The sequence below is a fragment of the Carcharhinus amblyrhynchos genome, chromosome 3 (assembly GCF_965287045.1).
Source record: "Carcharhinus amblyrhynchos chromosome 3, sCarAmb.v2.hapA, whole genome shotgun sequence".
Lineage (NCBI taxonomy): Eukaryota > Metazoa > Chordata > Chondrichthyes > Carcharhiniformes > Carcharhinidae > Carcharhinus > Carcharhinus amblyrhynchos.
The window spans coordinates 80,227,228-80,254,406 of record NC_137326.1 but is presented as its reverse complement, the minus strand read 5'-3'; positions in this window follow the sequence as shown (position 1 = coordinate 80,254,406).

Here is a 27,179-nt window from a genome sequence, read left to right as displayed (position 1 = left end):
ATGATTGAGCAGGGAGGTATTATTCTGGATGGGTCTTCATCTGCATTACATTAACAGGATGCAAAATTATTTCATGCTGGCCTCTGATGGGAATGGAGAACTGCTATGACAGGCAGGAGCGCACGTTCCTGCTATTAATTTACACCGGCAGGAAATCGACTTTTGGGCCCATTGTTCCCTTGCCCCATTAATTCCGGGTGGTCTGAAAAATTCCGCTCTATTAATCACCATTTTGTCTCTCTGTTCCATAATACAGCAATCCTGTCAAGCCTTGCAGGACATGGAATATCTCTTTGCTTCTCATTGATGGAGTACCAGTTTTCCTGCAGGACCTCTATATCTTCTACTACCCATCTCTCCCAGCATCAAAATTTGAACAAAGATACATATATATATATTTAAATTATATTGGTGAATAGAACATGATTCAATTCCCTGAACATTTAATTTTATTGTCAAGTAAATTGACTTGATAGAGATGCTGACCTCACTTTTTGAAAGAGCCAAATTTATACATGCATTTAGAATGCATCATTAAAGCATTCTGGGTAAATGGCTTTTTTTAATGTAAATTCAGCATATTAAAATTAATCAGAATTCCTTGGACTAATTTTTTTAACAAAGTAGTAGTAATGGGAAATCTTGCTTTTTAAAATGTGCACCAATATATTCCACACTGACATTCGCAAAGTTCCATTCTTTTTTAAAATATTTTGTGAGGAACAGTTGATTCTAATTAGATCACCTTCTAGTTATCTTGTCTTGAAGATGTCAATGGCTACCTTGAGGTCAATAATAGGATACCAATACCACTGATAAAAAAAATCCTCGGATAATCGATGGTTATCCTTTCCAATAAATTACAAGACAAAACGATTACAAATTTACAGCTTGGCAAAAAGCAATTAAAAGTAAATTGAAACTACATATATTTGATGAGTATGAGACAAATTGCTTTGTTAAGAAGTGAAAAGTTCTGAAAGCAACAATAAATGAAAATTGAAAGACAGAACTTGCACAATTATGAATCTTAAAGCATCCTCATCCACGACTAGCTGCAGATGAATTTTTACTCATACTTAATGCATTTTCAGCAGGCCAAGGGAGTTTCTTGCATCTGACAAGAGCTCCCAATAATTCCCATTGCATTTCTAACTTTATCTCAGCAAACAGGTTCACCAATGTGCGGATCTCCAACATAGCAGGGTGATCTGAGCATTCATAGAGGTTGCACCAGTCAGGAACAATCAGATTTGTTCTCTTGTCTTTATCCTTTATGACATGCAAGTACATTCCCAATCACAGAAAAAATCAGCGCAGTAATGTGACAGGGCCTAAATTCTGGAATATTATCTTAATGGTTTTCTCTGACTTTCTGAAACTGGGAAACTTCCTATGTTAAAAGTACAATGTAAATACTCATAAAATTTCTGCAGTGTGGAAAAGGCCATTCAGCCTAGTGCATCTGCACCTATCCTGTCCTAACCTCTGCACATTGATCATGGCCAATCCACCTAACCTGCACATCTTGAGCCACTACGGAGCAATTTAGCATGGCCAAACCAGCTAAGCTAAACATTTTTGGAGTATGGAAGGAAACTGGAGCACCTGAAGGAATCCCCAGGGGTAACATGCAAGCTCCACACAGACAGTCACACAAAGCTGAAATTGAATCTGGATCCCTGGTGTTGTGACACAGCAGTGCTGATAAGAATAAGCAAAAAATTAATTAAAGGGTAATAGAAAAATAGACTGAATGAGAAGGACCCAATAGCAAAAAAAAGAGTTTGGATCAATATTCTTATTTCCCAGTTTTTAACTGACATTCTGTTCTAAATATTCAAGACCAGATGGGACCAGTATTCTTATTTCCCCGGTTTTACTGATTTTTCCTTCTGTTTTCTACATTTGGCCAAAAATGTTTTAACCAGAGGAAACACTTACCAATGGAAATACACTTCATTCATGATGACCATGCCCATTCATGGTTAAAAGGGGATGATTATGCTGTGGAGAAATTCTATCTTTCAGCATTAAGAATTTGGAATTAAACCATGTTCATCATATAAATGAATGTTTGGCATTTTTTTTTTGAAAGCAGTAAATGCATTCTCACAAGGAGACTTACCAATCCATGCTGGGCAGAGGCTTCAATAAAAACCCAGTCGATGTCAGCAGGGATGGATGGGGCTATTAAATGCCTTCATCAACTCAACCAAAAAAAAAACATTTTTTTCTGTTGGATGCTAACCTAAAGTTTTCAGTCATTATATAAATGAATACTGATGAGCACGAGAAAAAGGCAGTAAATAAGAAGCCTCGCTTGCTTGGAAGAATGTTAAGGTTAGGGCAACCTGTATTTACCCTGACATTAATCTGGAAGCATTGTACTTATGGAAAACAGAATTACCTGAGCCTAGGAATATGATGACTGTAGATTTCTTAACACTATTAGCTTAGCTCATGTTTCTGATCGTTGAAATTAAAAACATCCTCTCGAAGATTGCCTGCACATAATTGTTGGTGCATTGAATTTCCCTGTCACTAGGAATGATTGCTAATCATCCCCTGATGAACATGTACATCTGCACTGCCTGACCGAGATAGATCTCAGACTGGTTAACAAAGTAAGCCTGAGACAAAACTGCAAGGGGGATGGTAGGAAACAGCATCAATCCACTGCACATAACGTATAATAGAACTCTTCAATGTTATTAGATAGCTATCTCTGGGCTTAAATGGCTTACTTCTGTTTATAAGTTTTTTTGCTATCTGCACACGAGCTTCCATGAGCTTGTAATTTGCAAAGTCCAGGTGATAAGTCTGCCATGTGGGCAAATACTGGATCATACGACTCTGCAGAAAGCTACATTCATTCAAACAAAGGACTCTCTGTGTTCAGTAGAGAAAAATATTCCAGACCGATGCAAGCACATTTCAATCCACCCATCTGACGAAGGAACAGCATTCCGAAAGCTTGTGGGTTTACTATCAATTAAAATTGTTGGACTTTAACCTGGTGTTGTGAGACTTCCTACTATGTTTACTCCAGTCCAATGCTGGCATCTCCACATCATGGCTTCTGATCCCCACCAGAATCAAATGGCGGGGGCGGGGGGGAGACAGAGAGGAGGGGGGTGGGGGGGAGGAGGGGACAGAAGCCCACTCTGTGTGAGAAACAGTCACTCATTGTGATATTCCCTGAGATGGCCATTTAATGGCCTGAGGATGGGGTTCACCATCCAACTATGGATGGTGGGCGGTTTCTCACGGTTGGAGGGTTAATTTGAGACCTTCTAGTTTGAAGACAGAAGCATGGTGCCATAGAATGTACACGAGGGAAAAAAACAGAGGTGTCCCCTCTGCAACCTTTTCAATGAGTAAATTAAAAATGGCTTTGGCAACTGGATGGATTGCAATCATTCAAGAAATTGGCTCACCACAAACTTAAGGGGTGGGCTATTGTTGTGGGAAATTTTCAGTCAGGGAACATGATTCCTTGGCTGTGTGGTGGCTCTCCCCCCTAGCCCCCTCCCCACGCCGCCCCACTGCCCCACCCCTAATAATAGCTGGATAAAAAGTAACGTAGGAAATACTCCTTCGTGCCAGTGCTCAGAATCCTACTGCGCATGAGCCAACCTGGATTAGTTGAGAACAAAAGCAATAGGCTGAGCTAGTTAATAATGGAAATCTGTACAAGATAGGGACAGACGTTGATGTGGGTTGTATGAGTATTTTGTGCGTTTAAAATAGTCTAAATCATCTGGGCATTCTGAACACCTATAACCTTGTTAGGGAAGGGCAGTTAAAAAGCGATGAATATCTGTGAGTAGACAATAGTAGACTATCTTCTCTGTGGGTTTCCTTTGAGTGCTCTGGTTTCCTCTCACAGTCCAAAGATGTGTAAGTTAGGTGGGTTAGCCATGTTAAATTGCCCTTTACTGTCAGGGGATTGGCAGGATAAATACATGGAGAAAGGGCCTGGACTATTGTTGGTGCAGGCTTGATGGGCCAAATGGCCTCCATCTCCACTGTAGAGATTCTATGATTCTAAGATTCTACCAATATGCATCAGAATTCATCCTCGTTTGTTAACAATCTATCAATACACTTATCAGAGTTCACCTCCGGTTACATTGCAACATGAACCTGACCACGTATAATTATTAATACGAGATGGGAAGCAATTGCCGTGTATTGTCTACTATCTCCACTGTATTATTAGCCATAGCAATAAGTAAAACTGTTGTACCATAAAAACTGGATTCATGCTTGTATTTAATAGATGTAAACTACAACTCTGGTGTAGTTTACAGATTTTGCTGCAGTGATAATAAAATCAACTGTGTCTTCACCTCTAGCCAGGGTCTCGTGGCTTTCTCTTATTTTCTCCAAGCTGCACAAATTTGACAGGAAGCCTTCAGCAAATCAATAGATCTCAAAAAGCATAATTGAGAAATCCCCACAATGGTCTATCCAGCAATGCCTACATCCTGTGAAATTATAAATAAAAAAGGAACAGGTCACTACTGTGTGCTTGAGGGCCGGACAGGAGTGGAGAACTGAGTTACTATGTGTGGCCTGGTTGCTGATACATTCAGGCAGACAGGGAGGGTGAATGAGTTTGCCTCCATTCCAGATGCTCCCCTTCTCCAATTGGGAGACCACTACCAGGAAGTTTACCTGATCCATACCACCTCCAGGATCTGGCAAGTTGGCTGTAAATGGCTACCCACCACTCTGCCACTCCCCACTAATTCCACCTCCATAAAAATGGGCCAGGAATGGGATGGAGGTGGGCAACCAGCTCGTCAACTGACAGCATTATTTTTAATGCCAACCTGCCCCTAGTCCCAATCCTGTGAAAGGCTCAAAATCAAACACTCTCTGACAGCTTATAGCATTTGGTCTTTAAGATATTTTTCATTGATGGGTGGAGGGACAGGGAGTGGGAGGGGGAGCAGGATGGGGAAGTGGAGGGGGAAGTGGAGGGGAATGAGAAAGGAAAGTGGAGGAGGAACAGGAGGGAGAAGTGGATCGGGAAAAGGAAGGAGAATGTAAAGGGGAAGGGAGGAAAGTGGAAAGAGGATTGTAGGGGGATTGAAAGGGGGAAATGGAAGAGGAATGGGAGCAGGAACAGGAGGGGGAAGTGGATGGGGAACAGGGGATGGAATGGGAGGGAAAAAAAGGGGGAGGGAAGTGGAGGGGATAGAGGAAGGGGAGGGGGGGAGGGGTTGTGGTTTATATCATGGGTTGAACAATATCTTTGACTCTTGGGCCCAAATCCAAGATCAGAGACCGAAGGCTCCAATGGTTGCAGCAAAGATCTTGCAGTGTGGCTACCGTGACCATGGGCTCACAGCACAAGACTACCTGTAATTTGAGATTAACTAGGCCGTTCCCTTCAGAGGCCCCATAGTGGCTGCTGGAGAAATGGAAAATTACTGTCTGGGAGTAGTACAGATGCTGTTCTGGGGTAAAGGCTGATGTGCATTTAGCAAAGAGAGAATAGTACGGGAATCATACTCTGCATCACATTGAACTATTTATTCTGAAACTGAGGAAGTTTGATACTAAGACTAAGCGTCTGAATTGAATTCCCACCATTAACCATCCTTTGCCTTGAGGAACACGTTTGCAGGAATTGTAAATAAAAACTTGAGCACACGTAGAACATCCCTCTGTATATCTCTGTACATGCTTGTTACATTTTACAGAGTCTATTATTATTTCCTGCTTTCATAAGAGGCAGCAGATTGCAGGAAGGAAGAAATCAGCCTATTTTCAGCCAAGTCAGGAGAAGATGTTTCGCCTCTTTTGATCCGAATCATGGTGCAATTTTAGTGAATTGATTTACTGACGACCACATATGTTCCAAAGTAGTCCAACCCAAGAACTTCAAAGCAAAATGAAAATTAGAGCCATAGTTAGATGGGACCAAAGATTCAGAAAACACACTATGTAAAATACAAACCAAAAATTTTGATTGATGGTATTTCAGTCTGCTTTGGATGCTTTGCCAGTAATTGTGGTGTGGCTTTCAGAGCCCAAAATGGCTCACGTGTGCTTAAAAGGAGGAAAGCTGAAATTTATGATGGTTTTGATTCAAACTTCCTCAATTCTCCCAAATCTCATGCCAACAATTTGTAATTTTATCAATTGCTCTCTAGTTGGTGGTTCCATCCATTCATCTTTCTGATAGTTCTCCTGGTTTCTTTTAGTATCAATATATCATCCTGAACGAGAGGCATCAGGCTGAATTAACCAAACCAAAGAAAGAACTCAGTGATATGCTATATTTTGCCCCACTGTCCTCATTGTCATTGGGAACAATTCAGCAACCCTAAATTCTCACTTAAGTAACTGGAGTAACATGTTTAACTCAATTAATGGACAGAAATTGTTGAAAAACAATGATAGCATATGAATAGGACTGACTATTATAATTTTTAAAAAATACATCAATTTGTTTTCTTTCATTTGTGGGACATGGGATTACTGGCTGGTCAGCATTTATAGCCTATCCATAGTTGCCAAAGGGCAGTTGAGAATCACCACATTGCTATGGAGGCACATGTAGTCTAGAACAGGTAAGGATAGCAGATTTCTTTCCCTGAAGGATATTGGTAAACCAGATGGGTTTTTCCAACAATCAGCAGGGGTTCCATGGTCATCAGTAGTAGCTTAATTCCAAATAATTTTCAATTGAATTCAAGTTCCATCATCTGCTTTGGCTGGATTCAAACCCAGGTTCCCAAGATATTAGCTGAACTTTTGGATTAATAACAATACCACTAGGCCATCACCTCCACTTGAAAAAGGAAATGCAATTTTAAACTGGTAAGTCCTGCCAAAAGGGTTTTCTTAATGTTATGCTTTATGGCCCTGATAATGGAATTTACCTTGGAAAGCCTGGAGAGGGAACAACTGAAGCCTTGATCAGGCAGATAGTGAATTGTTCCAAGGGATTTTTTAAAGTTTTTTTTAACTTTTCCGTCTTGGCAGTATTTTTGTGCAAGTCTTATGATCCACACTCCTGTTGGTGTCAGAAGGAAATAGTTTTCAGGATGCAAATCTGTTCTGACACCCAGAAATACAAATTAGATTCCTTGCAGAAAATAATTTTGGGATGCAGGATATGAGTAAAAATGTTTGCACATTCGACAAACCTACACAGTTAGTCACTCATTAACTTTTAAAGTACCACTATTGCAATTTCCAAACACAAATGGGTTGCAGTGTCTTATTCTTCTGCTAAGTTCTTCTGAAAAATGTCCTTTCTAAATCTTTTTTTCTCTCTTAATCCACACTTTCCTTCTTTCCTTTTCTGTGCCTACTTTGACTGTAATTCACCCCAGTTCCTTTTCTGTCATTAGTCCTGTTTCTTTCTCTGCCCTTAAATTTCATTGAAGGGGTTGACCATTGGTGTTCCTGAACTCCCAGAGGTATTGACATTGCTGCATCATTATCAACTTCACACTTGCCCGTGGTGAAATGCAACATTTCAACAATTTCTGGGTTAATAGTTTCAGGTGTTTCATTCCTTGAAGCCTAAAGGACAGCTTCTATAATGCTAAAACGCAAAAAAAGGTGATATGTTAACAAAAAGGATCAGTTAGCCAGTACATTTCATAGGACTCCATTCAAACACCATGGAAATTGCTGGCATGGTTTTAGTCATACCTTGTTAACCGAAGGAATTCTTAGCGGATACAGATTTAACTTGGATATTCCTTCAGAGATTAAATTGAAATCCTGTGCCTGAAATTTTGGAAGAAGTTAAAAATAGAAGCAACTCATGACAAATGATCCCATTGGAATGAAATATTGGCTTGGCAGCTGAAAGTAGTCAGTGATGATGAATGGGAGGTACCAAGAATGGTGGAATCTCACAAGGTTTTGTACTGAGTCCCCTGTTGCTACACCAAGCATAAATGACAGGGCAGTCTCGTACTAACATCATATTTTGCTTACACCAATCTGCATGGCCTGACAACTGCTGTAGAAGAAATCAATCTGACTAAAAATGAATGCGGAAAAAAAAAAGGATACGCTGTGGAAAGGTAGCTGCAATTTCAAGTGGTAAATAATTTGATTTATTATTGTCTCATGTATTTGTATACAGTGGAAAGTATTGTTTCTTGCACGCTATACTGACAATGCATACCATACATAGAAAAGGAAAGGAGAGAGTACAGAATGTAGTGGTACAGTCGTAGCTAAGGAGTAGAGAAAGATCAACTTAATGTGAGGTAGGTCCATTCAAAAGTTTGATGGCAGCAGGGAAGAAGCTGTTCTTGAATCGGTTGGTATGTAACCTCAGACTTCTGTGTCTTTTTCCTGATGGGAGAAGGTGGAAGAGAGTATGTCCAAGCTGCGTGGGGTCCTTGATTATGCTGGCTGCTTTTTCGATGCACTGAGAAGTGTAGACAGAGTCAATGGATGGGAGGCTGGTTTGCCTGAAGGACTGATCTTTGATCACGACCTTTTGTAGTTTCTTGCAGACTTTGCCATAGCAGGAGCCATACCAAGCTGTGATACAATCAGAAAGGATGCTTTCTTTTGTTCACATGGTAGATGCGAGATAGGGGGAAAGACTTTGTATGCAAAACAGATGAAGACAAACATGGAATAAGATTCGAAATTTGGATTTAGATATTGACTGTCGGTAGACTCTTAAAATGAGGTTACTTCTAACAGTATGAATCAAACATTGGAACAAACCTCAGCAATCTTTGATAATTTGGATTAAGCCACGTCGACTCTATATTTAGCGCAAAGGCCACCCTTAAATATCATCTAGAAACTTGAATACTGAGTTCAAAATTACATTTTTGCTTTCAAGTGGGTTCATAGAAAATTACAGAGGATAGTCATTAGACACAAGATGGGACGTTGACATTTCTATGGATGGGTGAGGGGATGGGGGAGTGCAGGAACGATGCAGTGGTAAAGATTCGCTGTTCCTTATCCTCATCTTTAAAATGCTGGGAAGAGTGTAAGGTCCACGTAGGCAGATTATTTACATTCAACATGGCACCACAATTGACAAGCCTCAAGTAAATTTAAAGGTTGAATAATTCCTCCTCAATGAACGTGCACATACGTAAATATATATGGTGTAGATTCCAATTAACAACAATTAATATCAGAACCTCTCTTAAGAAGAACATCGTCAGATGAACATTTGCTTAAGAGGATTGCAGGAAAAAATAATGAGTTAGTTGATCAGATACTCCATGGAATAAAATATCTCCAGTCCTAATAAGGCCAAGAAGAGGTACTTGCTAAAAGGATTTGTCAAGTTAGATTGAATTCCTGGAGCCTTTGATCAATTCGTTTAAAGGATCAATAATTTTCCCCCCAATTTTCCTCCTTCCTATCCCAAATGTACTGACTCCTAATGAGGTGTAGATCTGCAGATGTTACCTCCAGTATTTGAATTAATGAACTGGTTAATTTTCCTGTCTAAATATCATCAATAATGACAAACCTGACGTCTCAGCCAAGTTTCTCCTCAACCAACATACATGCAAGGGTTACAAAGATTCTGTTCCTTAGAATGATAGAGAGGCTAACTGGAGCGTCCAAATGCTAATTTAGCTGGGCTTTGTTGATCAAGCATACACCATAGTGTAAAGTGGGGCTTTCCAAAGGCCAGTACCAGGCCATTTGATACATTAACTTGCCAAATTATTGAGAGGAGCAGCAGAGAGAATCTTATAAAATGCAACTGTGTCAGAAGAAATTGTTAAAGGGAAACAAACTGATCGTAGTTATCTAATTGGTCAAGTAATTCCAGGATAAAAGAACCGATACAAGTGTTAACGTACAGATAGTAATAAGAGAAATTAAAATGCAACATTACAAAATGATTTAGATTGCTTTTAGTTTTCTTCTAAAGAAAGCAATTTAAATAAAATGAAAGCTGTGGAAATTTCATGGACCTTTGAAAGCTGGTGGCAATGATCTATAAAGGGATTCACTTCTAACTCTTCTCTGTTGTATTTGTCATTTCAAATAATTGCAATTATCCACTAAGGATTAGTGCACAATTTAGGGTTTTAATTGCAATCTTTCTAAAGGAGGCTGGTTCACTTTGAGACCTGTATCATTGTTCAGTCAATTATATTAAATGCAGGGGCTTCTTTGACGTTCAGCTGATAGTACAGTAAACTGTTACAATTCAGCGAATAATATAATTGCTCATTCTTTGCTCCTAAACTGAGCAGACAGATCACAATAATGCCACACACTTAGTTTACGATCAAATTCTATATACATTATTTTTCCAAATGATTCATCTGTCATGCAAGTTTTCTTCTGGTACAACTACTCTTTATAAGTTTGGGAGTCTGTGTGAAGTTTAAATGGCCTTTCAAAACATGGGAGGTCACCTCTCAGACTAAAAGAAAACAGAGCAAGAGTCAGGGAAGGAGGTGATTTTATATTGGCTTGACATTACATGGAGTATCTAGTTGCAACCAGTTCAAGTTAGTCATTGAACATTGTAAACCTACCTGACATGAATTTAGCTACTTAGACAAACTGCATTCTTCCATCCCTTCTGCTTATTCCAACTAAGCAGTGTTTACTCAAGTACCCAGACATTGCAGAACTATAAACAAATAGTAAAACTTTTTAAATAAACGCAAAATACAGCAAATGCTGGAATCGGAAACAGAAACAGAAAAATGCTGGAAAATCTCAGCAGGTCTGACAGCATCTATGGAGAGAGAATAGAGCCAATGTTTCATGTCTAGATAACCCTTCATCGAAGCTGAGAGGGAAGAGAGTCAGCCAGGCAGAAACCAAGCAGTAAACAGAAACCAGCTCTACCAAATTGGAGCTCAAACTACACCTGCTGATCCATTAGCTACACGTTAAGAACACTTTAAAGACCAGTTGGATTTTGCAACATAATTCTTCAGGATGCACATACTGGACAGCAAAAGGTGCACTTAACAGTAATGCTGCAGCCTCTGTTAAATAAATTAAGACCACAACAATTACATCTTCACCTGTTTCTGGAATAATGATGTCCATTTAAACATATAGCCACCTTTCTCAAGAACAATGAAGAGTAATTGAAAAAACCCAGCCCGTTCCTGCCAGATTCACAAGAAGATGAAAAAATAAAATCATTTCAGAATCATGTAATTGTTCACTGGTTGATAATCAATGATTATGTTCTTCCAACTTCACAACAGTGCCATGCTATTTACTTCCAAATGACCTGGAGTTGTTTCTAGGTTATGCTGGTATTTCCACTATAATTTGCCTATAATTGATATTTCTGCTGAGATGTTTGAAGATTTCATGGGCAAATCAGATGTCAGTGATCTCTTGCACCAGTTAACAAAAAACACATTAGTCTGACACATGTACGTAATATATGTTCGGGTTTGCCTGCCCCTTTAAGACTGTGGGTCAGGTAACTGCTGGGGAATTAGTTCCTCCTAGTTTGGGACCCCGTTGTGCAGTCTTGGGTCTGACTGTGAAACAGTACACATCTACATTAAAGAGATTCTCAGTGCTCAAGTTACCAAGCCTATCTCATCGTTCTTTATGTTCTGTAAGTCCATAAATACATACATAATAATTAGAAGCTTGCCCAACCCTTAAAACTGATCAACCACCCCTTCCCACAAATTAATGACCATGAAAATGAGATTTCCACTAAATATATCCATTCTCAGGCCTTTGAAATAATGTTGTTTATTTTTAGGCACAAGGGCACTTACACATATAAACTTTATATCACTTTAATGTACTATGGAACAAATTACTATACACCAATGGAGAGTTGTTTTTGCCCCCAAAACTCATTTCAGTTCTTTAAAATCAGTTTAAAGGCGATGGACTAGAAATTCTGATCAAAAAAATACATATTTTTGTGATAAACTCTTAATAAAACTGCAGCAGGTTATCATAATTAAAATATAAAGGAATATTTTCAAAGTATATTTAGAAGATATGTTCCAAAATATTAGGTGGAATTTTCCCATCCTGCCTGACACAGGAATCGTAGCGGGCAGGTACGGACTATGCAAAGCCCATTGACGTCTGGCGGGAATTTCCCACTTTTGGGCAAACATGGCCAGAAAATCCCATCCATTGAGTGTGTTCCTTCATGGCAGATTTCACATTTGTCGAAATATGAATACATAATGTAGAAAATTAAAAATTCATTTTGCAAAACCAGTGCAATTTGCACCCAGGTCATCAGTTGTGCCAAAACAAAAATTCTTTGGGGCGGGGCGGGGGGGGGGGGGGGGGGGGCGTGAGGAGGGGTGGGGGGGCGTTGTTGGTGGTGGGGTGGGGGAGCGATTCTCCCAACCCACACTGCTAATTTTCTAGTGCAGAAGGGTGGGAGAATCTTACGGCTGGGCATGCGTGGCATGCATTCCCACAGGGGGCGCATCTCCCAGAGCCAGAATTCTGGTGCTGTCGGAACAACGCTGGCAACTGGTGGGCACTCAGATAAGTTATTTGAATCTGTTTTGAGAATAATTTAAATGTAATTAACAGGCCTGGGACTGAATTCTCTGGGCTTGCTAGCCTCTTCTGCCCCGCCAGAGTGTTTCATTCCAGCAGTGTTTACAATAGGTCCCTACTTTCAGGGAACTATTGGAACGACCCCGCTGGAGTGAAAGGGAGAAATCGCAGCACCCCCAGGGAGTCGGGCAGTGGGGGAGGTGGTGCTCCCTGGGCATGTGCACTGTGACAATGCCGGCCTATGCCCCCTGGCACAGCACAAGGAGTAAAATGCCCATGCTCAGGAGCATCGTGGGGGCTCCCATCGGGCATAGGGCAATGCCATGGGGGCACGGCCTATTCAGAGGGAGGAACCTGGTAGGGGGCGGAGCAATCAGTGCGGGTACGGGTCCTGCTGCCACTCTGCTATTGGGATTGGTCAGGGCAGGAGGGAGGCCATATATTGGGGCAGGATGGAGGGAATTGCTGGGGGGTGCTGGGAGGTTAGATGGGGGAGGGGGGGTGTCTGCCTCTTAGGGGGTCTGCATTGCTGGGGGAATGGGAATTGTCACTGTGGGGGAGTTGGAGATCAAGGCAGGCTGGGGGGGATTCAGTCTGCTGAGTGGTCGGCACTGCCTGGGGGTGTTGGGACTGCTCGGGGGGAAACTTGGGGGTGGGGAGATGGTGCTGGAGATTGGGCCATCTGGGACAGGGATGTGGGTCAGGGTTGGGCACAGGAATGATCGAGGGGCCATGATCGGGCTGTTAGGGGATTGGGGGGCAGCACTGCGGAGGTCCCGTGCAGGCCAGCGATTGGGCTGGCCAGCGATCGGAAGGCTGACAATTTGGGGCCATTGCGCCTGCACAGAAGTCCACTGGTTTCAGCCTCCTGGGTGGAAATATGCCCCACCCGCTGAAATCTAATGACATTCACACTGGTGGCCTCTGCATTGCAGAGTGTGGGAGATTCGAGTGTGAATTTCCACTGAAAAAAACAGTATGAATTACTCAAGTTTACCTACAAATTCAACATTTAGAATTGTTTGGGAGAATTCTGACCTTTGTCTATGTTTAAACACCAGTGTCCTGATCAGGAAGTACCTTGATGTGTACAGTGAGACTGTATGCTGTCTCGGGAAGAGGTCCAGAGGCCTGTATGATTGAACAATAGATATTCATTATAACATATAACTATATTCATATATTTGAGATACAATCCTGTTTAAGTGCTACCTTTATGCTGACTTATACCAGATTCAACACTACATAAGAACATAAGAACTAGAATTAGGAGAAGGCCATCTAGCCCCTCGAGCCTGCTCTGCCATTCAATAAGATCATGGCTGATCTTTTTAAGGACTCAGATCCTCTTCCCGCCAGCTCACCATAACCTTTATTTCCTTTACTGTTCAGAAATTTATCTATCCTTGCCTTAAAAATATTCAATGAGGTAGCCTCAACTGCTTCACTGGGCAGGGAATTCCACAGATTCACAACCCTTTGTGTGAAGAAGTTCCTCTGAACTCAGTCCTAAACCTGCTCCCTCTTATTTTGAGGCTATGCCCCCTAGTTCTGGTTTCACCCGCCAGTGGAAACAACTTCCCTGCTTCTACCTTATCTATTCCCTTCATAATCTTATATGTTTCTATAAGATCTTCCCTCATTCTTCTGAATTCCAATGTGTATAGCCCATAAAGCCACCCTCTCACCTCCAGAATCAACCTAGTGAATCTCTTCTGCACCCGCTCCAGTGTCAGTACATCCTTTCTTAGGTAAGGAAACCAAAACTGTACACAGAACTCCAGGTGTGGCCCCACCAGCACCTTATGCAGCTGCAACATAACCTTGCTGTTTTTAAACTCCATCTCTCTAACAATGAAGGACAAAATTCCATTTGCCTTCTTAATTACCTGCTGCACCTGCAAACCAACTTTTAGTGCTTCATGCACAAGGATACCCAGGTCCCTCTGCACAGCAGCATGCTGCAATTTTTTACCGTATATAGTAGTCCATTTTGCTATTATTCCTACCATAATGAATGACCTCACATTTATCAATATTGTACTTCATCTGCCAGACTCTTGCCCACTCACTTAAACTATCTATATCCCTTTGCAGCGTCCTCTGCACACTTTGCTCTGCCACTCACCTTAGAGTCATCTGTGAATTTTGACACATTACACTTGGTCCTCAACTCCAAATCATCTATGTAAATCATAAACAATTGCAGTCTCAACACTGATCCCTGAGGCACACCATTAGTCACTGATCGCCAACATGAAAAACACCCATTTATCCCCACTCTTTGCTTTCCTTTAGTTAACCAATCCTCTATCCATGCTAACACATTATCTGTAACACTGTGCACCTTTATCTTATGCAGCAGCCTTTGGTGCAGCACCTTGTCAAATGCCTTCTGGAAATCCAGATACACTACATCACAGGTTCTCCATTGCCCACTGTGCACGTAATGTTCCTGTCTCATACACAGGACCAGATCTAGGATAGTTTTCTCACTTGTAGATTCCATTACAAACTGTTCAAAGAAGCTATTGCGGATACATTCTATGAACTCTTCCTCAAAGCTGCCTTGACCAACCTGATTTGACCAATTGACATGTACTATTCATGTACCACATGCTACTATTTCTATGTGACTCTCTACATCATAAGTGGTAAAATTTCCCCAATCCCACATTAGCCCTCACTAAAGTTAAATTTTGTTTATTATTGTCACAATCTGTCATTAACACTGTAATTAAGTTTCTGTTTCTCTGTTTGTCAGCCCCAACCACCTTTCTATCCTGGTGTTTAGGACTATATGGGGAGGCACAGCGGCATTATGGTTATCATTGCTCCCTCACAGCGCCAGGGACCCAGGTTCTATTGAGTTACCGTGAAAATCCCTGAATTGCTGCACTCTGGTGCCTGTTTGGGTACATTGAGGGAGAATTTAGCATGGCCAATGCATCTAACCAATACATCTTTCGGACTGTGGAAGGAAAGTGGAGCGCATGGAGGAAACCCAAGCAGATATGGGGAGAATATGCAGACTCCGCACAGATAGTGACCCAAGCCAGCAATTGAATCTGGGTCTCTGGTGCTGTGAGGGAGCAGTGCTAATCACTATGCTGCTGTGCCGCCCCATATAGTCCTGAACACCAGAGGAGAAAATTGGTTGGGGTGACAAACAGAAAAATTTAGAGGGAGAAATGTGTGGGAGGAAGGGACTATGCTGGAAAGAAAGACTATGACTTTGAGAGAGGGGAGAGATTGTGTGGAGCTTGCAGAATCTTCAAAATGATCAGACAAAATGACTTTGTTAGAACACTGGATTCAAATACACTGTAGTAGCTACTGCCAGTTGTTTCATACTAATACTATCTGTATAAATATAAAAATGCTGAAAAATAATGCATTATTGAAAAGCTGCAGGGAACAAAGTCATGCACTAAAAATGATAGATTATTCAAATTTTCTAAACAAATGTGCCCACTTTGCCCACACCTAAATGTATTTTCATTATTGGATGATGCATTACTTCAAGTCACTTGGCTCTGAACTATTTATTTTTCAAATGCATCATTCACTCCAGTGATTAAAAGTATTGGGCTGAGCCTGTGGGGTATCCAGATTTCACACTGCAACCCAATGTTAAAAAGAGTATAAAGTGCTTCGAACAATGGACATGCCTACTCATTCAATCTGAGGCAAGCCTCTCTCGGAGAAACATCTAAAAATAGTCAGATTTCAAGGTATATATTTTCAACTGCAGGCTGCCAAGTAACTTTGAAATAAGAAAGAAACAGGATACATTTTTAAATATTAATAAGAAACCCTCTGAGTAATCGAGCAGAGTTTCATAACAAATGTAAATAGGCAATTTGCGCAACCTTACATCTGTTTGGAATATGAGGAACGTTGAAGGCTGTATTTAAGCTATGATTTATTCATATTCCTCTCAATAGCTGCATCAATATCTCAAGTCTTTATCTTGATTTCTCTCCTTTTCTGCAATTATAAATGAGTGACTGTTGACCAGTGAGAAATGCAATTGGGAATATTTCACTAATAGAACACACAATAATGTACATTTGACATACACATTTGTGACACATATAACACAACTAAAATAGCATGTGGTTTAATTAAAACAACTATTCAGAAATATGTATGAGCTGCACTGAACTGAGTTCATATGTGTTATACATTTTAAATTTTGGAGCAATGTAAAGCTGACACTAGTTTGTGTATGTGAAACAGGTTTTATTCAGTGTTTTAGAATGTCTATTCTGTGCTTCAGCTCTAGTTCCTAGCTTTTTCTATAGTTTGTTTACTTGTGTGGTCTCACACAAGTAAACAAACCCGAACAGTCAAGTATAGTGATCATTAGCAGTAAACAGACTCGCATAAAACAGAGAAAAATTGACGCTACAATATGAATGAGAAGTCAGCACTCTTAGAGCAGAAGGCTCTTCACAGATTGACTCAAAGCACAAGCATCGAAAACTTCATCAATCTACCATTGCACATCCATAGTTGCCTTGAGCTGGGCTTTCTTCGAGAACAACAACTGGTTGTTCAGCCTTTTTGGAAGGCAGTTAAGAGACAAGCACTTTCAGGTCATGCCAGTTAAGGAAAAGACATTTGTTTTTTAAAAGTTAAAAGTTTATTATTCAGAAGTAAGGCTTACATTAACACTGCAATGAAGTTACTGCGAAATTCCCCAAGTCACCTCAGTCTGGCAGCTGTTCAGGTCAATGCACCTAATCAGCACATCTTTCAGAATGTGAGAGGAAATCGGAGCACCTGGAGGAAACCCACATAGACATGGGGAGAATGTGCAAACTCCACACCGACAGTGACCCAAGCCGGGGATTAAACACAGGACCCCGGTGCTGTGGAAGAGCAGTGCTAGCCACTGTGCCACCATGCCACCCATGACACTCTGGCACTTTAGCAGTCACTTTCATGCTGCTAATGTCTTTCCCCATTTTTCTAAGAAACTGAACTCAGATTCACAAACTACCATGGCGAGGTGTGAAGTCCAGATTATGAGTTGAGTGGAATAACCACTACACTATTATGCTGAAATCCGTCACGAGGGTCAAGTGCAAAATTAGGTATGAACAAATCATATGAAAATGTTAGTGTTTAGGTCTTAAAATAAGATATTGGGTGGGGTTTTCCATTCCCCTACGGCAGATTTTGCAGTGGCAAAGGGGGCCTGCATTAGCTGCTGGTGAGATCTTCCAGTTCCACCACTGTCAATGGGGTTTCTCAGTTGCTGTCAGGTGGACCTGAAGATCCTGTCAGTGGGAATGACTAGAAAATCCCCCCAGTAGGAATGGCCAGAAAATCCCACCTATTGTATATTTCTCAGAATTTTAGACTAACATTGCAAAGTTGAAAGAGTTTTAGACCATTCAGCATTAATGAGTTCTTCTGTGGCAAACAACAATTAATAATTAAAGTTTATGTACTTGTGCCACATGTAGGCTTACATTAACACTACAACAAAGTTACTGTGAAAATCCCCTAGTCATCACACTCGAGGCCTGTTTGGCCATGCTAAATTCTCCCTCAATGTACCCAATGTGCCTAACCAGCACGTCTTTTAGATTGTGGGAGGAAACTGGAACACCTGGGAAAAACACTTGTAGACATGGGGAGAACATGAAGCCTCTGCACAGACAGTGACCCAAGCCAGGAATTGAACCTGGGTTCCTGTGCTGTGAGACTAACCACTCTGGCACCTTGCCATCCCAGGTGTTTCTTTCAGTGTTTGTCACATCAGTTCTATCTTACTTCCCAGGACCGTTCCACAACCGCAGCAGAATTGCTCTGTCTGTCTCTTTCTCTCTCTCTACCCCTCGTTCTTGCACACTCAGTTCATTTAACTGTTCATTTAGTTGTCCGCAGTGCTTTTCCAAGTCTCTAATTTACAATTTTAGATCCCTGTTTTTGTTAGATATTATATTTTAAAATATATAACTCATTCACTACAGCACGAACTCATGACATAAAGGAAAACTGCAAATTGCTTACTAAATAATTTCCGCTCTCTTAGCAGCTTTACAGCATCTCCAACAGTTCTTAACTGCAGCCTTGGACAAAAATAGCAAAAGTCACAACCTTGCAATTCATTTCCCATAGAAAAACAAACAAATGAGACCCTTCTGATCAATAAAAAGATCTTCATGGTCTGTTGACATGTTACAGGTTTTCAACTGCTACTCTGTCTCAGAAATCTGTATTATGTAACCATTTTAAACCTGTAACACAATGTAACTTGAAGTGATTTGGTTCTCAAAACTGCTCCAGCAAATCATTGAAATTAAGAAAATGACTGTAAAAGCTGGAGAGTAAAACGAAGAAAAGCTCCAAACTCCAATGATAGAAAACATTGGGAAATCTCATCCTGCTGGCTCTCATTCTGATCATGAAGAGTTCAAGTCTGGCCTTCCCTCATGGGATAAATGCAATGCCCCAGACACACAAACCAGAAAAATCTCTCGTCCTGATCAAGGTTCTGTGCTGAATTAGCCAATTTGAGGTAAGATGCATAAGATAGGCCTCAATGTTCAAAGTTGTCTCAAATGTAAAAGGTGAGAGAAAATGTCAGCCAGGTACTAGCTTATTTTAAAAAGCTGTTTCTCGTATCTCTTGTGTCCATATAACAGTCAGGACAGGATTGAGTTCAAATGTTAATACACACTAGAAGAAGTATGTGGGAGGAATACCGCAGAACTGCTGCCGCCCATAGCACCATGAGCAGCAGGAGTGGTTACCTTCCAGAGAAAATGATTGGAAAATAAGTTTCAGTGTGATAGTCAGCGTTAAGAGAACAGCGAGGGTCAGAAGAGCTCCCAAAACCCATTAAACAGCAGGTAAATCCTGTGGGGATAAGAAGGTACATAGGAACACTGTAGGGTTAATCAGAGTGGCCCTGTGATGCTTTTAAAATACCTCACAGCAAGAGCACTTTAGTGAATCACAGAGAAACCAGTCACCAAATCAAGCAACATCATGACAACCTAAGCTCTGAGCTGAAATTAATACAATGCACTTTATACAGCTGATGCCCTTATTTTAAGAGGCCACTGGGGCCTTGTGCATTCTTATTGGGTTACTCTGAAGATTTCTTGTGATTGCATCACCAACAGACCTCGACTTCTAATCTTCAAGTCATCATCCGTATAATCGGTTCGTTGGACTATTGGGACATTAATTCTCAGTCCATTAAAATAGAATGCTTTTGATGTCCTGTAGTGCATCATACAAGTGTCAATCAAAAGTGATAGGCTTCTAAATGCAAAAAGCAATCCCCCACTGTCACAGCAAGGATGCACAAACCAGAATTTTCCCTAGAAAATACAGGCCTTTAGAGTAAATTCAAAGCATGCAAAAATGTTCCTTTCTCTTTGTTTAGGCTGCAGTAAGGAATAAATCCTATTCAGTTACTTTCTGCCCCTGCACAGTTTTCATAAACCACACTTAACATGAATGAGTCTCATTAAACTTGTGATGAGTGCATGCAGGATTTTCCAAAATCATTTTTTTCACAGAATTATGCATGTTCTATTGGTTTTAGCTGACATGGTTATCAGTTGGTCTGTACATCTGTTTAAATTGACTGTAGTTACAGGAAATCCATTCTTGCCTCAGCCCTTCTGCAACTGAAATCCAAACCCATGCTTTTGTTACTGTCAGGTTCAATTATTCGAAACATTTCCTGGCTAGTCCAGTATCTTCCACTCTCCATAAACTTGAGCTCCTCCAAACCTCTGCTACCTGTTTATGCTAACTCGCAAGTACCATTCACCCAACAAACCTGTCCTCACTGACCGAACATTGGCTTTAAATCCACCAAAACCCCAACTATAATACTTCAGAGCTCTACATTGCCCTAGCTCTGTAATCATCCCCAGCCCTCTCACTCTCTTGTGAACTTGTCATTCCTCCAATTAGAGCCATGGAGTCAGAGAATTTTACAGTACTGAAAGAGGCCCTTAGGCCCCTTGTGTGTGTCGCTGCCTGCTAAATATCTATCAATTCTAATCCCATTTTCCAGCACTTGGTCCATAGCCTTGTACAGGTATTTGACTTCTTAACAATCAGCATGTCCTGCAGCCATTATTGAGGGCCATCTAGATCCTAATCCTCTCTGCCTCTGTTATTTCCTTCAAGACTCCCCTTCAAATTTACCTCAGGCCCAGATTTTGATCATCTCTGGCCCTATGTTAAACTCCGTCTGATTAGACTCCTGTGAAATACCTGAGAAATGTTTTACCACATTTTATTGAACTATGTACCTGAATCCCTTTGGCTTTTTAGACTTCTGCTGTATTTAGGTTTTCACAATTTATAAATGTGATGACTTCAGTCAGGCTAATGAGGTTGGCTTGCTACAGTATGAACTACCTGATGAGTCCTAATTGACGGTTAAATCAAGGAACTCATGCTCCCTGTTTAAAGCAGGTGCATCAGACTCCCAGCCTTCATTCAGCAGGGAGCAACCGGAGAGCTGGCTGTGTACAGATATATGGTGTAAATAAAGTAACTTGGTGATGGGACTTTTGCCTCCATGGAGTTATTACAGTGGTGACAAGGAAAAAGGAGTGACCTGAAGGAATTTGCTGAACCAGCGCACATATTGAGGATAAGCCATTGTTGAGAAAGCACGCCACTGTTTGGGAAGTTGGACTCTTTTGATCCCGCAGTGGAGGATTGGGTCCAATATGTGGAAAGGATGAAGTATTTCTTCAGGGCAAATGACATAACCTCAGATGAGAAGCAAAGGGTTATCTAGCCGGCAGGATGTGTACCAGCAACTTTTTCAATGATGCGCAGTTTAACTTTCCCGAGGCACCGGACACAAAGTCCTTCCAAGAGTTGTCAAACTTAGTTCCAGATTATTATGACCCTAAGCCACCTCTGATCCTGTGGAGGTACCTTTTTACTTCATATTTTGAGAAGTGGGGAAATCAATCACCAGTTTCCTATCAAGGCTAAGACGTCTAGCGGAAGCTTGTGAATTTGGGGGGACACTAAATGAGATGCCCTGAGACTGATTGGTGTGTGGAATTAACGATATGACTACACAGAAACGCCTGTTGGTGGAGGCCCAGCTGAACTGTAAACAGGCATTACAGCTGGCCTTGTCATTAGGAAAAGCAGCCAGCCGAGCGCATGAGCTCCAAGGTATCCGATGGAGGTAGAAATCAACACCAGGGAGACTGGGTTAGGGGACTACCACTACGGGCAGGCCACTATATTGCGGCCCTCCGGAAGGATTCGGCTCTGAGGGAGTCCGAGTCTGCCAGTAGAACTGCAGCTAGACAAGGTCAGGTTAAGCCCAGAGTGACAGCAGTTCCTGTAGATCCCCACCCGCCATGACATTGCGATGGTTGCCAGTATCAGGTTGCACAGAGGAAAGCAAGTCTCCTAAACCAATATTTCCGAAAAGAACACATAGGCCGAGGGACAGGAGAATGCACAATCTGGAAGCTCCCCCTACCTCTGACAAGAAAGAGCTACTGTACGTAGCGATGACAAAATCAGAACCCATCAAATTGTCAGTGAGACTGAATGGACGTCCAAATTTAATGGAGGTCGACACAGGTGCAGCCATATTGGTCATAGGGAAGACAGTGTTTAACAAGATATGCACTGGACTCCAACCCTTAGCCCAAACCAAAACTTCAACAAGGCTGAAGACATATACGGAGGAGCCACTAAAAGTGATGAGTACAACCCATGTGCCAGTTGCTTATGGGAAACAATTGTATAGGCTCCCATTAATGGTAATGGAAGGTTCGGGACTGACCCTATTAGGGCGAAATTGGCTGAAAGAAATTCAGCTAGATTGGACAAATATCTTCCAGCTGGAAAATGGTCGCCTGAGTGAGGCCCTGACCAAATATCTGGAGGTTTTTCAGGAAGGCTTAGGGACAATCAGAGGACGCAAGACAAAATTGCACATCGACCCAGAGACTGTCCCAAATTTTGCAAAGCCCGACTGGTATCATTTGCGTTAAGAGAAAAGGTTGATGCAGAAATCAAAAGATTACTGCACATTGGAATAATAGTCCAGTTCGCGGAATGGGCGGCACCCATGGTTCCTATCTTAAAGCCGAGTGGCTCAGTGCACCTTTGTGGCAATTCCAAAAAAACAAAAATTGTTACTCTCAGGTAGACAAATACCCAATTCCCAGGATTGAGGAGCTGTATGCAAAGTTGGCAGGAGGACTCCTATTCACAAAACTGGACATGAGCCACGTTTCCCTGCAACAATGGCTGGACAAGGATTCACAAAAATTCACCACAATAAATACACTGAAAGGCCTCTTCCAGTATAAAAAAAAATTATCCTTTGGAATATCGTCAGCCTATGCCATATTCCAAAAGACCATGGAGAGAATCTTACAGGGGTTACCACAGGTTGCCATTTACCGAGATGATGTCCTCATTACAGATAAAACAACAGTGGAACATCTGCAGAACCTGGAGGAGATCCTTAGGAGATTTGCAGCTGCAGGAGTGCATTTGAAAAGGGAGAAGTGCACCACAAGTAACCTACCTCGGGTACAAAGTGGATACATCCTTTGGAGGATCGGGTGCGAGCAATAAAGGATGTCCCGGCTCCCACAATCATCCAGGAGCTATGGTCTGTTCAGGACTGGTAACATACTATGGGAAATTGATACAGAATAGTGCCTTCATTCTCGATCCCCTCCACCAGTTGCTAAAAAGGGGACAAACTTGGGAATGGTCGGCACATCAGGACAAGTCCTTCAAGAAAATTAAACAGCAACTTCCATCTGAAAATGTATTGGTACATTATGACCCCAAGAAGGCACTGATATTCGTCTGTGATGCGTCCACATATGGAGTGGGTGCAGTCCAGGTGGCAGAATAGACAAGAACAGCCAATAGCGTATAGCTCCAGAACCCTGGCAATGGGAGAGTGAAAATATGCCCAGATTGAAAAGGAAGGACTGGCGGTAATCTTCGCAGTCAAAAAAATATCACCAGTATTTATATGGGTGAAAATTTATGATCGTAATAGATCATGAACCCTTACTGGGCCTACTGAAGGAAGACAAAGCAGTGTCGCCGATACCGTCAGCCAGGATCCAGCATTGTGTATTATTGCTGGCAGCATATCCGAATCGACTGGAGCACTGACCAGGGACTACAGTGGCAAATGCCGATGCCTTAAGCTGGCTACCATGACCAGACCCCCATCATTGGTACCCAGAATGGAGGATACCGTGATGACATTAAACTTTATGGATTCCCTCCCAGTGAATGCACACAGTGTACGCCAGTGAATACACAAAGACGCTCTGTTGGCGAAGGCAAAGTACTTGGTGCTAACAGGGTGGCTGGAAAGACCAGTCCATCCACAGTTCCACCCATACTGTAGCAGGAGGGGGTAGATCACGGTTGAAGATGGGATACTGCTGTGGGGAGCACAAGTCATCATCCCAAGGCAGGGTCCTCTGGACATACTGACTGAACTACACCATGGGCACCCTGGGGTATCAAAAATGAAGATGCTGGCCAGGGGCTACATCTAGTGGCCAGGTTTGCTCGCAGACATAGCGAAACTGGTAGCACAGTGCCAGAGGTGCCAATCGGGGTGGAGGGTACAACCGGCAGCCCCGCTGTACTCATGGGAATGGCTAGGCAGACCATGTTCGCAACTCCATGTCAACTTTGCAGGCCGTTTGTGGGGTCTATATTTCTGGTAATAGATGCTCATTCCAAGAGGTTAGACGTCTATAAACTAAACATGACAGCAAACTTTGAGAAACTGCCAGCGGTCTCATTAGAGACAAAACTCCCAATGTGGTTACTTGATGAGAGAACCACTCCACACGCCACCATGGGAACTACACCAGCAGAGTTACTGATGGGCAGACGGCCATGTACCAGTCTGAGCTTGTTGTTGACAAACCTGGGAGGAAAGGTGGAAAGACACCAGGAAGCCCAATAGTTCCCAATGCTCTCGCTTGCCAAGAGGCGCACTTTGAAGCAGGGGAGAAATTATGCAATGGACCTGCCTGGGTAACTGGAAAAGTCGAGTCCAGGACTGGACTGGGGCAGTGGTAAAGGAATACCTGGACCAGGTCTGAGCCTCAAGCTCTGCAGCCATTCTGGAGCTGAGTCTGCACTGCAGCCCTTGGGATGAGCAGAGTCCCCTTTGGCAAGCCAGTACCACCTGCCCTGCACCCTTGATGGGGATATCAGGGTCTGAAATGGACACAGGGGATAAAGCTGCAGTGATTCCCCTACTGCCTGAAGTGGACAGGAATCAGACCTCCGGCATTTGCGGCAGAAGGAACAGGCGTCCAACTGCTACACATTGGCGACATGAGAGGCCAAGTTGGAGGACCCTGACTCTGTGCTCAAGTGGAGGAAAAGACCCCTGAGAAAAGCAAATCGAGGGGATTCCTTGGACTTTGGGGGGAGGAGTGATGATTTCAGCCAGGCTAATGAGGTTGGCTTGCTAGAGTATGAACTGCCTGATGAGTCCTAATTGATGTTTAAATCAAGGAGTCTCATGCTCCCTATTTAAAGAAGGTGTGTCAGATTCTCGGCCTACATTCAGCAGGGAGCGACCGGAGAGCTGGCTATGTACAGTTGTACAGTGTAAATAAAGTAACTTGGTGACAGGGCTTTCACCTCCATGGAGTTATTACAATAAATTACCCTGTTCCATATTTTGCTGGAGGTTCCAACGTTGATGTCCTCATATTTATCTGCCTTGAAATCCATTTGCCCATTACCTAACCCATTAATATCTTTTGTTAATGTTACACTGTCATCTACACTGTGTATAACACTGCCCATCTTTATATCATTAGCAAACTTGGAAATGTGGTTTTCTATCCTATCATTCAAGACATTAATACTTCAAGTTAAGATCACAAAATGATACTTGTAGGGCACCACCAGTCACATCTTGCCAATTAGAGTATCTGCCCATTATCCTTACCTTCCCTCACTTGTTGCCCAACCAATTGACATGGGCAATCTGCTATTGGGTATATGTTTTAATTAGTTAGGCTAGATGACTCAAGTTAACAAATATGCTATTCATTATAATGGGCTTATACTGTAACCCTGCTTGTATTGTAATTTGGATTCAGGACTAATTTGTAGAATCCAAGTGTCATATTAAACTTTCCCAATTATTTACCAAGACTATAGGCCATGAATCATCCTATATGGTGAACTGTACCTTGAATACTTGAACTGCTTCAGAGTGACAAGCTGCAGATGTCTTCAAATGAAAATTAAAATATATTTTAAAATGCAATTAAGCACAATGATTTTTTATGCATTACCATGCTAGTATGCATTTCATGAGCATTTTTAAATCTATTTTTCAGCCTCTCCCAACGAAGGCAAGATAACTCAAAATGAATGTCTGTATGCAAGAGCTGAGGACAGTTTTGGTTGGGGACCGTGATAGCCTCATTATTACAGCTCACAATCTGTGTAGGGAGCTGATAGGTCTGCTTCTTGTTCACGACTCCAGTTGCAAAAGCAGCTTGTGGCCAATTGTGAATGTTGTGATGAATTTCTTCCAACTAACCACAGGAGACCCAGGAACAATTTACAAAAATTTATTCATGATTCCTGCATGGAGGGAACTACCCCAGAGAAACCTCTGGAGGAACACCCTGCTCTAACATAGCTCTCAGCCTTGATAGAGCTCTAATACAGCAACACAGGGCGAGTATTCTAACACAACACTCTCCACCAAATCACAGATACTAACTGCTTGTACAGCTCGTCAGTACTCAGAACATTAAAATTCTAATCTCGTCTACACAGGTTTATTATTAAACCTTCACACAAATGTGAGTAAGATTGTAGCTAGAAACTGTCTTTTCTTCAAACAATTAAACAACCTTGCAAGCAAATTCTGCTGATCTCCAGCCCTTGTGATAGAAGCATTTAACTGGCATGTAGTCTAACCTTTAACGCAGGGGTGTTAGATCTATTCCTCCTTTTATTAAATCTATCAATTCGTCCTTACATCAGCATGAAGGGAATTTCCAAATAGTTTGGATAAACTCACAGATTAAGTATCCATTTGAAATAGAGGCACAAACAGCCTTCTCCTCTTGTCCTCAAACTATGAATTACCTGTGAAAGGATAAGAAGGCACAAATAACTTATTTGCAAATAGTGCATATTTAGTTAAATAATGATTCACATTGAAAATGACAAAGGCTTTTTGGTACCTTATACAAGTAATCATTTTTCCTGTGAATGCTGGTGGCCTGTTGCTCTGTTTCAGAAGTTATATTTATTGCACAAAATGCATGAAATCAAGACATGCCATAAACTTCAATAGATTTCTCAAATTCCACGCAGCAAAAGCATCAATGTAAATGTCCAGCCTAACCATGAAGGAGTAAAACTCATCCCAATCTAATTGGGATAATTGGGTAGCATGGTAGCACAGTGGTTAGCACTGCTGTTTCATAGCTCCAGGGATCTGGGTTCGATTCCCGGCTTGGGTCACTGTCTGTGTGGAGTTTGCACATTCTCCTTGTGTCTGTGTGTGTTTGCTCTGGTTTACTCCCACAGTCCAAAGATGTGCAGGTTAGGTTGATTGGTCATGCTAAAATTGCCCTTAGTATCCTGAGATATGTATGTTAGAGGAATTAGTGGGTAAA